We start from the raw sequence: 16,048 nt of genomic DNA on the forward strand, positions 1-16,048 counted from the left end.
TATATTTTTATTTTATGCTATATAGTAAGACACCACCTCAAAGAAAAAGAGGAAGAGGAGGAAGGGGGGAGAGAGGGAAGAGGAGGAGGGGAAGGAAGGAGAAGGAACAACAGCCCTATAAAGGCAGGGACAGGCTGGATTGTACTTGTACACAAGTTCAAGCCAGAGCACACTAACAACTTCCAGTCAATGCTAGACGCAAGAGAAAAGCAAGAGGCATTATAATTTTCCTAGATGCTTAGAGGAGGGTTCCCATGATCATTCTAGACTGCCAACCTCCAGACTATTAAAGCCTTGCTAGCTATGGCACTCTGTTTACAGTAGCCCTAGGAAATGAACAATTACCCAAAGTAGTAATGAATTCAGTGTAAACCCTAGCAAATTAGGGTTTTGGAGAAACGTAAAAACTGATCAAATTCATATGAAATTGTGAGGGGAATCAACTAAGAAAAGTTGGCAGAGGCCCCCTAAGATGGTTAATCTTGATGGTCAACTTGACTGGACCTGGAATCAACTAAGAGACATGCCTCTGGAAACACCTGTAAGGGATTTTCTTGATTAGGTTAACTGAATTCGCAAGACCCAACCTAAATGTGGGCAGCACCTGCTAGTGGCCCAGAAACAAGGAGGTTCAAGAGAAAAGAGTTCACTTCATGCCTGCTTGCCTTACATATCTTACTGGCAAGATTATCTACTCCTTTTGAGAGCTCACCTATGCTGTTACTGCTACCACTATTGCCATCCTTTGCTGACATCAGAACCAGCTTCTTCAGCCTTTCAATGCGGATTGAAGACCAGTGGCTCTCCAGGAATCCTCCAGTCCTTCAACACCAGACTGGGATTGATTGGTAAGGCATCCTGACTTGTGCTGGTTCTCAGCTTTTCCAGTGAGCAGCCATTGTTGGACTCTCCAGACCCTATTATGTAAGTTAATCGAATAAATTTCCTTTAATATATGTTCATTTGATCAGTTCTGTTTCTCCAGAGAATCATAATACAACCCCAGTTCCAAAGCCAAATAAAAGTTACCAAAACAATGTGGTACTGACTTAAGAATAGACATATATAATAATGACACAAAACAGAAAGCCTAGAAATAAGTCCATATATGTATGACTTATTTATTTACATTTTTTATGTGTATGTGTGTGTTGCCTGCATGTAGGTCAGTGCACCCGTGTCGTGCAATGCCCACAGAGGTCAGAAGAGACTGTCAGATACCCTGGGACTGGAGTTACGGATGGTTGTTAGCTGCCATGTGGGTGCTGGGATTCAAACCCGGGTCTTCTGCAAGAACAACCAGTGTTCTTAACTGCTGAGCCATCTCTTCAGCCCCTATTTCCTTTTTTTTAAAAAATTTATTTTATGTGTATCAGTGTTTTGTCTGCAGGTATAGAAATGCACAGTGTGCATGCAATACCCACAGAGACCAGAAGAGGGCATCAGGTCCCCTGGAACTGGAGTTATGGATGGTTGTTAGCTGCCATGTGAATCCTAGTAGCCAAACCTGAGTCCTCTGAAAGAATGGCCAGTGCTGTTAACCAATGAGCCATTTCTCCAGTCCCAACTAATATTATTTTTAACAAAGATATCAAGAATATTGTAGGCGTCAGTCTACTTAACAATGCTGCTAGTACAACTGGATTTTCCCACATGAAGGGATGAAATGGACCCCTACCTCATACCAAAGACCTAAGATCACAAATCTTATATGAAAAGAGGTAAATCTTTTTGTCCTTGAGTTTAGAAATGATTCTTTGATGCAGCTGCAAAAGTATGAGCAACAAAAGAAAAAAACAGTATGCTGGAATTCATCCAAATTAAAAACATTTATGTACCTAAGGAAATTACCAAGAAAATAGGAGAAAATATTTGCAAACCAAAACCTGCTAAGAGATTTGTACCCAGAACAAAGAATTCCTACAATTTAATCTGAACACTGGAAGCTCACACTTGTAATCTCAGCACTCTATAAGGGAGAAGGATTATGAGTTCAAGGCCAGCTTGGGCTACATGACACTTCATCTCAAAATCCCTCCCCTCCCCACAAAAATCTACACAACCCAATAATAAAAACATAATCAGGGGCTGGAGAGATGGCTCAGTGGTTAAGAACACTGGTTGTTCTTGCAGAAGACCCTGGTTCAAATCCTAGCACCCACCTGGCAGCTAACAACTGTCCATAACTCCAGTCCCGGGGGATCTGACAGCCTCTTCTGACCTCCGTGGGCATTGTATGATTCAGGTGCACTTACCTGCATACAGGCAATACACGCATACAGATAAGATAAAAATAATAAATAAAATTTTAAAAACCATAATCAAATGAGAAATGAATCTAAGCAAATATTTCTCCATGAAGACAAGCAAAGGCCACCAAACACATGAAAAGATGGCAGTCATCATCAGGGAAACACAAAGCAAAACTTTAACCATGTCACTCTACCTCCTAGGATAGCAACAGCCATAATTTACAGAAGAGAAATGATCTCAGAGAAGATGTGGGAAAACTGGACCTTCAGGAACCACCACAGAGACTAAAATGTTACCGTGCAGCTGCTATGGAAAACAGTATGGCAGCTCTTCAAAATATTAAAAACAAAATCAAGTAATAGAGTAATTTCACTTCTGGGTATATACACAAAAAACTGAAAGCAGGGTCCTAAAGAGATCTGTATACTTGTGTATAAAATAGCAGCATTCATAGAAGATAAAAGGCAGAGGAACCCAAATATCCATCAACAGATGAGTGGTAAACTGTGGTACACACATACAATCGAGTATTATTTAACTTTGGAAAAGGAAATGCTGACACGTGCTCTAATAATGGATGGACCTTGAAAACATTATGCTCTGAAATAAACCAGTTATAAAAGAACAAACTGCATAAGAACAAACTGCATAAGGCCCCTACAGCAGTCAAATCCATAGAGACAAAGAGTAGGATGGGACACTAGCAACTGGGAATGAGGGGACAAGAGTAATTCATGGCTATAGTTTGGAATAAGGAGAAAGTTATGGGAATGGAGAGTAGTTCCATGGATGTTCAACATCATGAGTATAATTGGATAAACACATAAAAATGATCCACATGGCAAATTTTAGTCATACTGTTTACTACAATAAAAGAATTTTTAAAAAGAACTAGGTGTCTATGTCTGTAGTCTGAGATATTCAGGAGGCTGAGGCAAGAGCATCAGGAGTATGGGCTACCCTGAGCATCATGATATCCCATCTAAAAACACACACCATCAGTGGATACAAAGTCATGGAGTGAAGGGCTGTTTGGAAATGAGATGCTGTGCAGTTGTTACTTGCTTATTCAAAAGGGAAAAGACACCTTTACTACAGGAAATTCTGATTTGTACTACCATAATCAAGTAACCAAATTTAATGCTACCAATAGCTAGACAGCTAGACACCAATAGCTGTGTCCTGACACAGTACACCAAGAACTCCTGGGCACTTGGCCAGCACCTTGACCCAAGTAGATAAAGGGAATGGTCAGATAAAGGCAAAGACATCCTACAAATAGCACCCTGGGTCTTCAGAGATGCCCATGTCATAAATGACCCAACAAGGCCTAGGAAATCATTCCATTATTCTCAAGAACCCAAGAGACCTAACTATATGGCATACATGTTCAACTGAATCCTACAAGTCTGAAAGAGCTTTGACAAACAGGAGTGGGACAACCAGGAAAACCACCTGTGGCCAGTGTATCACCCACGCAGTGCAGTCACTGTCCTGTGGTTCCAAGAAGTGGTGCTGTGTTAGAAGATGAGATTCCTGCAGAGAATATACCTCGTATGGTAGGCAGGAAAGGCACCCAAGAGACCATTTCAGAATAATGATGCTGGCCACAGATTACAAAAGCTGTACAAAGGAATGAGCAGAAGGGCTGAGGGCCACTGCTAGAGAGGTCAGGGAGGCAAAGGGGAGTTGGTAGGGGAAGATGGCCACTGAGTCCAAGGACAGTTACACACACACACACAGGAAGTGAGCCAAAGATCACAAAAGTAAGCCTGGCCTTAGGAAGGGGGCTTACCACTTCCTTCTCACTGAGCAACCATTGAGACAACCCAATGACAACCTGAGGACCACAGCAGATGGCAGGAAGAACTTCCTGGAGAATGCACCTCTCCACAGGCATAAGCCCTTTCGGGCAGTCTTGTCCCCGCTGACCCTCCTCTATAGCCAAAGCCTACCACCCTCGCCCGGCCCCAACAGGCACACACACAGACACACACACAACACAGGCACACTCAGACACAAAGAGGCACACACAACACACATGTACACATACAGACATACTTCACCCACACATTACCCCTCCTACCACGCACACCCGTACACACATGCACATGAATACTGGCTGGAGAATTAAAGCCAAAGGCTGAAAATGTATTGGTGGGGCCTGGCTTAATGAAGGCACACTACCACTCTTGAGGCAAAAAGCTGCTAACAGCAAGCTGTATTCATCCAGGAGGAACTTTGTGAGGACACCTCCATTTTCCTAGACTTGTTTTTCACACAGGATTCACTGCCTCTTCCTTCTGATGGAACAGAGGGCCAACAAGGCCGTGTAACACGCTTTGATTTGCTGTGAGAAATGAGATGTAGTTCAACACCACTGTGATTTGTAATGCCATTTACATAATTAAACACGCAGGAAAGAGAAGTTACAGAAGAGCTAAAAATAGCAGACAGCTACAGGCTGCAGGGGACGTGGGGTAGCACCTTCTGATAGGCACTGATGGCCATGGACAGACTGTCAGTCTGCCAGGAGTGTCTTCTATGTAGTTGGGGCCTCTTAATCAAGACTTTAACACTCCCCACAGAATGGAACAGATGGCAGGGGCCTGCTTCACAGGTGATTAACTAAAGGTTAGCAGCAGGGCCTCACAGAGCTGCTCCAGAGCTTAGCCTGTCCCAAACTCTATGCAAAGCTTAGCCAGTGTCAAACTCTATGCAAAACATTATCAGAAACCTGCACCAGGCCTGAGAGTGGGCTCACCTAGCCAGCTTAAGCTCAGCAAACTTGGGTCACACTCAGCTTTCATGTTTCCTTAGTTTATAGCACTTGGTTTCTTCTTTCTCTTCCTCCTGTCCACCTTCCTCTTCTTGTTTGGAAGGGCCAAATTAGTTTCTGACATTTAGAAATTCACATATGATCCAGTGTCTGCAGCACAGCACCCCTGGACTCATTCTGAGGGATTCCTCTATTCAGTGTCCTCAACACTTCCTGCTAGGTCTCCTTACTCCATCACTGATTGTGCACCACTTGGTCCCTGGAGCAAATTAAAGGTTGTAACTCCAAGCTTTTCTGAAAATTGGCTTCAGTTTCCAAACTGCACCACCTTGTGGTGCTGTGACCCAGCCCTAATTCTGTACTGCTGAGGTGACCATTAAATTTCTTCCTACACCAATCCTACTGCCCCTGAGCAGAAATGGCTGGGTGAGTCTCTCTGCAGAAAGGATGGCTGTTACAGGAACTACCAAACAAGCTCTAATCTCATAATAACCATCTACATACTCCCTCGCACCCCAGCATACATCAACTGCCATGAGGATGACCAAGAAAGGAAGAAAAGAAAAGGCAGCCCCCAAGCTCCGTGTAGTTCCCAGGAAGACAGAACAAGCCCTCCCTGAGAATCTCTTCCATCTTTCTTCATCTGTAGATTCACAGCCTGCCCATTATCTCCCACTCTCTTTTCCATCTGTAGATCTGCAGCACCCCCCAGTGCATCTCACACCCTCTTCATCTGTAGATCCACAGCTTCCCCCAGCCCCATCATCTCAGGCTTTTCTCCTTCAACTGTAGATTTGCAGCCCCCTGGTCATCTCCCACACTCTTCATCTGCAGATTCATAGTCCTTCCATCTCCCACTCTCCTCTTTCATGTGCAGAATAGTAGTCCCCCCATCATCTCCCACCCTCTTCCTTCATCTGTAGATCCACAGTACCTACCATCATCTCCCACTGTCCTACTTTCTATTGCTGTGACAAAAGCACTGGCTGAAACCAACTTAAGGAGGAAAGGGGTTCATATGGCTTACAGCTCATAGTTCATCATCAAGGGAAGCCAAGGCAGGAACCTGGAGCACAGACCATGAAGGTACACCACTTACTGGCTTGCTCCCCAGCATATGCTCAGCCTGCTTTCTTATATAACCAAGAACTGCCTTCCCAGGGGTAGTACCACCCACAGTGGGCTTGGCACTCCCATATCACTATCACTCAGTAATCAAGAGAATGCCCCACAGGCCAATCCAAGAGGAAATTCCACAGTTGAGGTTCCCTCTAGGGAAGTCTGCCAAGTTGACAACTGAAACTATACAGCACACATATCCTCTTCCTTCATCTGTAGATCCATTGTACCCCACACAATCATCTCCCACCCAGTTTCTCCATCTGTAGATCTGTAGCCACCCCACCCATTCCATGTTTTATCCTCTCACCTCCATCTGTGAATCTGCAGTGCCCCCATCATATCCCACTTTCTTCATCTGTACATCCACAGCCCATCTCATCAGCTTTCACCATCTGTCCTCATCTTCAGATCCACATTCCTGATCCATCATCTTCTACCTTCTTTATTCATCTGTAAATCCATAGCTCCATCTTAGTCATCTCCCATGCTCTTCCTTTACCTGTAGATCCACTCTATCTTCAACTGTATATATGCAGCACTTCAATCATCTCTCACTGTCTTCCTTCATGCTTAGACTCCCAGCTCACCAATCATCTCCCACCTTCTTCATCATCAGTAGATACACAGTAACCCCCATCACTCCCTACCTTTTCTTCATCTGTGAATCTGCAGTCCCCCCAGTCTATCTGCCACCTTCTTACATCATTTGTAGAATCACAGTCCCCCATGCCAACTCTGACCCTCTTCTATCATCTGTATATCCACAGACCTCCCTTCCAACATCTCCTACCCTTTCCTTCATCTGTAGATCTGCAGCCCCCCTTCATCTCCCATGCTCTTTTTCTCCATCTGTAGATCTGCAGCACCCACCTTGAGTACATTTCCCTTCCTCCAGTTTTATAGGAGAACACAACTTTGTCATCTCCTGCCCTTTTCCTTCATCTGTAGATCCAGAGTACCCATCATCTCCCATCTTCTTCCTAAGATTCTCAGCTTCCAAATTAGCTTGCTCCCTCTTCCATCATCTGTAGATCCACAGTCCCCTAGATCATCTCCTACCCATTTCCTTCATCCAAAGATCTATGATATCACACTTCATCTAACACCCTTTTTACATCTGAAGATCTACAGCACTCCAATCCAGTTCATCTCCTACCCCTTCCATCATCTGCAGAATCGCAACCCTTCATTATCTCCCACCATCTTCCTTCATATGTAGATATACAATATCCCCATCATCTCCCACCCTCTTTCTTTATCTGTAGATCTACAGTCCCCCCAAACCTCCTGTCACTCTCTCCTACAATCTGTAGATTCAGAATGCCCCCCATGTCATCCCCTAACACACTTCCTTCACCTGCACACACACAACCTCACTCACCTCCCACCCTCTTCCTTCATCTATACATCCACAGCCCATCTCCTCATTTCCCAATCTCTTCATCTGTACATCTGCATACTTCCCATCATTTCTCACCCTCTTCCTTCATCTGTAGATTTGCAGTTCCTCCAGTTCACCTGTCACCCTCTTCCATCATTTGTAGATTCAGTGTCCCCCCATCATTTCTCACTCTTCATCTGCAGGTCTCCTCCATGTCCCATCCTATTCCTTCATCACAGGATCCGCAGGCACCTCTATCATCTCCCAGTCTTTCTTCACTTGAAGAGCCACAGTTCCTCCCATCACCTCCCACTTGTTTTTTTCATATGTAGATCCATAGCACCATCATCATTTCACACCCTCCATCTCTAATTACAGTTCCCACCATCTCCCAACCACTTTCTTTAATAAAGATCTGTGGTCCCCCAATCATGTCCCACCCTCTTCCATCATCTGTAGATTTGTAGCCCATTCACCTCCCACTCTCTTCCTTTATCTGCAGATGAGTACCCCCTCCCAATACATCCTCATCTGTAGGTTCACAATTCCCTCTTCATTTCCCACATTCTCTACCTGTAGACCTGAAGCCCCATTTCATCTCCCACTCTTCTCCATCTGTAGAACCACAGTCCCCCCTTGATCTACCACACATTATAAATAGATTGGGAGCATCCTATTTATTTGTAGATAAGGAACCCTACAGTTCCTCTGCTACCCTCTGCCACAGTCTGCTCCATCATCTCCTAGTCTTTTCTTAGTCTCTAGAGTCACAGTCCCTCCCATCACCTGCCACTAGTTTTAGATCCATATGTAGATCCATAGCAGCATATGTAGATGTGTAGGTCCATAGTACCACCATCATTTCCCACCCTCGTTCCTCATCTGTAATACATAGCCCCTCCAACTCCCACCTTTTTCTTCATCTGAGGATCTGCAGTCCCCCATCATCTACCACCCTATTCATTCATCCATAGATTGGCAGTCCCCCACCTCATTACCTCCCACCCTCTTTTTTCTTCTGTAGATCTGCAGTTCCTTCCCCCAGTCCATCTCTCCAACATCTTCCATAATTTCTTGATTAACTCCCCTTACCTCCCACACTCCTCCTTCCTCTGTAGATCCACAGTCAGCCCCATCATCTTTCACCCTCCTTCCTCATCTATAGCTCAAAAGTCCCCATATTACCTCCCATCCTTTTCCCACTTAGAGATGCACAGCTCCCTCATCTTCTACCCTCTTCCTTCATCTGTAGATCTTCAGCTGATTGCATCATTTCCCAATCACTTCATCTGTAGATCTGCATCCCTCCCATCATCTCCCAAGTGCTTTCTTCATCTGTAGATCTGCAATACTCCCAGTCCACCTGTCACCCTCTTCCATTATTTGTAGATTCACAGTTCCCCCAAATCATCTCCCACTCTTTATCTGCAGATCTGCATACCCCCTCCAACTCCCACTAGTCCTTCACCTGCATATCTACAGATCCCGTCCATCTCCCACTCTCTTCCTTCAGCTGTAAAATTGAGCCCTGCCCCCATATATCTTGTATTCTGTTCTCTCATCTGTAGATTCACAATCCCCGCTTCATTTCCTTACTTCTTCCTTCATCTGTACATCTGCAACCCCATTTCATCTCCCACCCCTTCTCCATCTCTATTCCTATAGTCCCATTATCTGCCACCCAATACAAATAGGGTGGGAGCACCCTATTTAATTGTAGATCAGGAGCCCTACAGTTCATCTCCCACCTTCTTCCTTCATCGTATGATCCACAGTCCACTTTATCATCTCCCAGTCTTTCTTCGTCTCTAAAGTCACAGTCCCACCCATATCACCTGTCATTCATATGTAGATCCATAGCACCATCATCATTTCCCACCCTCGTCCCTCATCTGGAGCTCAACAGTCGCTCCATCATCTGCCACCCTTTCCCCAAGTGGAGATACACAGCCTCCCTCACCTCCTACCCTCTTCCTTCACCTGTAGATCCACATCCCATTCCCCTCATTTCCCAATCTGTTCATCTGTAGGTCTGCATCCACCCCGTCATCTCCCACCCTCTTTCTTCATCTGGAGATCTGCAGTCCCCCCCAGTCCACCTATCATACTCTTTCATCATTTGTATATTCACAGTCCTCCCCCATCATTTCCCACCCTCCTACATCTACCTTCAGTTGTAGGATCTGAAGCCCTCCTACATCTCCCACCCTCTTCCTTCATCTCTAGTTCCATAGTCCATTCCCTCATTTCCTAATCTCTTCATCTGTAGGTTGTGTCCCTCCCATCATCTCCCACTTCTTCATCTGCAGACTCAAAGCCCCCACACACATCTCATACTCTCTTCCCTCATTTGTAGATTCACAATCCCCTCTTCATTTCCTACCTTCTTCCTTCATCTGTAAATCTGCAGCTCTGTTTCATCTCCCATCCTCTCTACATCTGTAGACTCACAATCCCCCCATGATCTGCCACCCATTATAAACAGGGATGGACCACCCTATATATCTGTAGATCAGGAGCCCTATAGTTCATCTCCCACCCTTTTCCTTCAATACAAGATCCTAAGCACCCCCTCCATCATCTCCCAGTCTTCATCTCCATAGCCACATTCCCTTCTATCACCTGCCACTCATTTTCCTCATATATAGATCCACAGCACCACCACCATTTCCCGCCCTCATTCCTCACCTGTAAATACACAGTCACCTCCATCTCCTACCCTCTTTTTATCTGAAGATCTGCAGTCCCATCACCTCCCACCCTCTTCTGTCATCAGTAGATTGGCAGTCCACCCATCATCTCATTCCCTCTTCATTCATCTGCAGATTGGCAGTCTCCCCCCCATCATCTCCCACCCTTTCTTCTTCTGTAGATCTGCAGTTCCCCCATCCGTCACCCTATTTCAACATTTCTTGATTCAGTGCCCTCATCTTCCACTCTCCCTTACTCTGTAGATCCACAGTCACCGCCATCATCTTTCACCCTCATTCCTCATCTATAGCTCAACAGTCCCCCCATCATCTCCCACCCTTTCCCCATCTGGAGATGCACAGCCTCCCTCACTTCCAACCCTCTTATTTCATCTGTAGATCCACAGCCCATCCCCTCATTTCCCAAACTCTTCATCTGTAGATCTGCAGCCCCCCAAGTCCACCTGTAACTCTCTTCCATCATTTGTAAGTTTACAGTCTCCCCTATCATCTCCCACTCTTTCTTCATCTGCAGATCCACAGGCCCCATCATCTCCCATCCTTTATCTTCATCTCTAGATTCAGAATTCAACTGCTCATTTCCCAATCTCTTTATCTGTAGGTTGCATCCCTCCCATCATCTCCCACTTCTTCATCTGTAGAATTACCCCCCCACACACATCTCATGCTCTCTTCCTTCATCCCTCAATTGTAGATTCACAATTCCTTCTTCATCTACCTCCCTCTTTCCATCTGTAGATCTACAGTACCCCTCAATTCTCTCTCACCCTATTTTTTTAATAGATTAGCAGCCCCACAGTTCATCTCCCACCCCCTTCGTTCATCTCTAGATCCACAGTTGCTGCCATCATCTCCCACCCTCTTTCTTCATCTGTAGATCTGCAGTCCCCCCAGTCTGCCAACCTCTTCCATTATTTGTAGATTCACCATCCCACATCATCTCTCAACCCTCTTCCTTTATTTCTAGATCCAGTCCTTCCCATCATTCCCTACTCATTTTGTTCATATGTAGATAGAACCACGGCCACTGCCTTCATTTCCCACCCTCTGCCCTCATCTGTAGATTCAGAGTCCTCTCATCTCCCACACTCTTCCTTCATCTTTAGATCCACAGCCATCCCCATCATCTTCCACTCTCCTATTTCATCTGTAGTTCTATAGCACCCCCTCACCTCCCACCCTCTTCCCTTATCTGTAGATTCACAGAACCCCCCATCATCTCCCATTTTGTCCTAGTTACTTTCTATTGCTGTGACAAAAACACTGACCAAAACCTACTTGAGGAGGAAAGCGTTCATGTGGCTTACAGCTCACAGTCCATCATCAAGGCAAGCCAAGGCAGGAACTCAGGGAAGGAATCTGGAGCACAGACCATGGAGATATGCTGCTTACTGGCTTGCTCCCCTGGCCTTTGCTCAGCCTGTTTTCTTATACAACCATGGACCATCTCCTCAGGTGTCGCACCACTCACAGTGGGCTGGGCACTCCCACATCACCCAATAATCAAGAAAATGCCTCATAGGCCAATACAGCGAGGGGAATTCTTCAACTGGGGTTCCCTCTACCCAGATGTGTCAAGTTGACATCTTAAGCTATCCAGGACACCCACCCTCTTCCTTCAGCTGTAGATCCACAGCACTTCCATCATTTCTCACTCTTTTTTCATCTGTCTATTCACAGCCCTCCCACTGTCTTCCTTCATCCTTAGATTATCAGCTCCCCCAACATCTCCCATCCTCTTTCATCTGTAGATCCACAGCCCCCTCAGTTCATCTGTCACCCTCTTTCATTATTTGAAGATCTACACTCTCCCACATCATCTCCCAACCTCTCCCTTCATCTGTAGATCCACACTACCCTCCATCATTTCACACTGTCCTAGTTACTTTCCATTGTGTGACAGAAACATACTGAAACCAACAAGGAAGAAATGGTTCATGTGGATTACAGTTCACAGTTCATTATCAAGGAAGGCCAAGGCAGGAACTCAGGGCAGGAATCTGGAGAACAGACCATGAAGGTATGCTGCTTACTCTCTTGCTCCCCGGCTCTATGCTTGGCCTGCTCTCCTTTTGAAAAAAAATGTATTTACTATTTTTTTATTTTATGTGTATGCATGTATTGTCTGCATGTATGAAAGTGCACCCGTGTCAAGCAATGCCCGAGGAGGTCAGAAGAGGGTGTCAGATCCCCTGGAACTAGAGTTACAGATTGTAGCTAGCTGACATGTGGCTGTTAGGAATCGAACCTGGGTCCTCTGCAAGAGCAGCCAGTGCTCTTAACTGCTCAGCAATCTCAGCCCCCAGCCTGCTTTCTTATACAACCAAGGACCACCTGCCCTGGGGTGGCACCACCTGCAGTGGGCTGGGTCCTCCCACATCATTCAGTAATCAATAAAATGCCTCACAGGCCAATCCAATGGGGAGAAATTATCAGTTGGTGTTCCCTCTCCCCATGTGTATCAAGTTGACAACTGAAGCTATCCAGGACACCCACCCTCTTCCTTCATCCGTAGATCCACATGCCCATTCATTTCCCACCCTCTCTCCTTTATTTATAGATCCACAGTTCCCCATCATCTCTCACTATCTTTATCTTACATCTCCAGCCCCCGAGTCAATCTCTTGCCCTCTTCCTTTATCTGTAGATTCACAGTCCCCCATTATCTCCTACCCTCATCCTGCATCCTTAGACCCAAGTCCCCCAAATTCTCCCACCCATTCTTCATCTGTAGATTTGAAGCTCCCATCATCTTCCACCCTCTTCCTTCATCTGTAGATTCACATCCCATCCCAATCATCTCCCACTCTCTTTCTTCAGCTGTATATCTGCGGCACCCTCCAATCCATCTCCACCCTCTCTCCATCTCTAGATTCACAGTCCACCAGTCCACCTCCCACTACTCCTGGCTTTAGCCAAGAAAAATCCTCACTGCTTATCTAAGCTCATTCTTGAGCAGGTTCTGTAATTCCAAGCAGGAGAAGCTTGGGGTGAGAAAGTGAAAATAGCACAAGGTAAATGTGGCACGAGCAGATGAGGCCTTTCCAAGCCCTGTCTTCAGAAATGCCTTCTGGAGCTCTCTGAGCCTCCTGGAGGAGACTGCCTCAGTCTCCACCCTGATCAAAGCTCTTTGTTTGCTTCAGCCGTCTTTCCAGAGCAGTGTCCTCCCTCTTTATTTCACTCTCTGTCCCCCACCACCGCACCACTTCACAGGTGTGAACCTTTTTTCCTGGGCCTTCTTCACGTAGTGGTCTCTTCTCATGAAGCAAGGGAAATGGGTAGTGGGCCAGCTCTAGCCTAGGAACTGCTGGAGACTGATTACAGCTGGGTGAGGGAAAGTAGACCTTACCTATAATCTCTAGATAGGCTGACTAGACTCTAGTGGATGAACTTGCATCAAAGGACATCTGAGTACAAATGCTTGACAGGATAGAACTTAACATCTATGGCAAAATGCATGAGGTCCAGCGGAGGGGAATGTAAGGAGACATGATGGGGAAGGGAGTCTAAATTTGATTAAGAACTATTGTATAAAATATACAAAAGTGCAATTAAAAATAAAAAATAGAGCTGAAGGCCAGGCATGACAGCACACACCTTTAATCCCAGCACTCGGGAGGCAGAGGCAGGCGGATCTCTGTGAGTTCAAGGCCAGCCTGGTGTACATAAGTGAGTTTCAGGACAGCTGGGGCTACAGGGAGATGCTGTCTCAAAAAGACCAAAAAAAAAAAAAAAATAGAGCTGAAAAAAACATGGGAGATGGAAGCCCCACTTCCCTCAGGGGCCCATGGGTCAGAGGTGCTCCTCCTTGGCTAGGGGTAAGGAGAAAGGTAAAGAGGGCATTCCACCCCCTGGGGTATCAGGTTCTCCAGCAGCTAGTGGCTCTCAGCAGAGAGGATTTAATAATGCTCCTCTTTTTCCTTTTACATAAACTACTGACTGTCAATAGTAGGCACATTTAACAAAATCACCTCAACCTCTGTGATCTCCATTTCCTCTCCTGACCCCCTCACATCTAAATGTATGAGCTGGTTGGCTGAGGTTGGTACCCAAGGTGGAAGCTCTGTCCTGCATTCCAGCTGCCACATCTAGTTGGTTCTCTAATGCCAACACCTAGAAACAGGTCAGTGGCTGCAGCAAAGAGGCATTTTGCAGTCCTGCAGGCACCACTATGGGGGCCAGGATGCCGCAGAGTCAACTACAAAATGGGAGTGACAATGTATTTACCTGACAGGGACACTGTGAGGATCAAATGAGATAACATATGCAAGGCAGCAGATCCAGGCCCAGGCATAAGGAATGAATGAACACACACACACACACACACACACACACACACACGTGCACACACATGCATGCATACACACATGTGCACGCGTACACATGTGCACGTACACACATCACGCACATGCAGGCACACACGTACGTATGAACATGCAGATGCACATGTAGCCATACACGTGTACGCACATAGACTCACACATGCACACATGCATGCACAGAGACACACAGGCCTGCACACACAAACACACACACAGGCACAGAGATGCATACACATGCCTGTACACACACACACACACACACACACACGTGCACACACCCAACACATTCGCACACACCTGGGCATTCACAGAAAGAAGGCATCAGTGGTGACCTTGTTCCCATTTCCTAAATTTAATGACAACAAATTTTGACACATTGAGCTTAAGAATAAAAGGGGCCACTGGTATTTTTATAGACTAACGGAATGTTACATTTTTTTCAAACCACACAAATACATCTGCATCTAATGACACAATAGTGCCTACCTGTCAAGGCTAAATAATCAGGCTGCCAAAAAAATAGCTACAGTGACTCAGATACAGACATACTACAGAATCCCTGAGGAGGATTTCAGGGGCTATGTGGAAGACACTTCTGGATGCTGGCTATGTAGTACACTGTCAGAAGCAACTGACCCTTCAGTCAGGATACCAACCCAGGGTGCCAAGCCAGGCCCAGGGACTGCAAACACAGGCATTTGCTCAGGTCCTTGGGCCACTTCTCCTCCCGTGGGCCTGGCTCCCCTCTGCCAAGGGTGGCAGGATGGATGATCTACAATTGTCCACCTCCTTCCCCTGAGATAGATCTGCTGCTCATCAGCCAGGGCAGCCTCTGTGGAGAGGTCCATTTTCCCTTCCTTGAGCCTGCAATCCTCTTTGTTCTCAGACGGTACTACTAGACCCAGTTCCCCACCCTTAAGACTACTACTGGAGAAGTTCTCTCTGCTTCTCTCTGCACCTTCCCTTCCCCAAGCTTTCTATGACAGCTCTTTACCTCTGTTGGGAAGATGCCAGACCCAGAAAGATTGGCAGCAGCCTTGATCCCTCTTGGTGGCCACCTCCCTTGCTACTGGCCAGTTTCTTAACCTGGGGGTGCTCTGAGGCTCAGTTCAAGGTGCCCATCACTTCATCTCCAGGGCTCCTAAGCATGTCCTTCCTGAGAAGGTGGTAGATAGACTCTGAAGTGACTAAAAACAGAATGCATCTGGAGGTGTGTGATCCCTAAGGAGACACCAGGGTTCCCAGCAGCAGTTACATAGGCAGAAATCAATCTCTGCAAACCAATTAAGGGTAGCACACAGGATTTTCACTTTGGCAGTAGAACTGTTAGAAACAGTCTGCTTTGGATAGGAAACATCAGGAAGAATGTTCCAGGACAAGCTTGCCTCAGCTTCCCAGCTTCCCCAGCTTGCTGTATGGACAACAGCCAGCACCTTAGCAAAAGCTTTGCCATGAGGGGAGCCACTGGGTGTCCTGGCAG

General features: G+C 46.1%; 1 protein-coding gene across 1 annotated transcript in view; it reads right to left on the reverse strand.

Annotated features, from left to right (window-relative positions):
• The window catches only part of Chchd6 (coiled-coil-helix-coiled-coil-helix domain containing 6), a 266,137-nt gene that overhangs the window by 200,732 nt on the left and 49,357 nt on the right, over positions 1-16,048 (reverse strand). The gene's annotated exons all lie outside the window — the stretch shown is intronic.

The sequence above is a fragment of the Nannospalax galili genome, unplaced genomic scaffold (assembly GCF_000622305.1).
Source record: "Nannospalax galili isolate Female #2095 unplaced genomic scaffold, S.galili_v1.0 scaffold332, whole genome shotgun sequence".
Lineage (NCBI taxonomy): Eukaryota > Metazoa > Chordata > Mammalia > Rodentia > Spalacidae > Nannospalax > Nannospalax galili.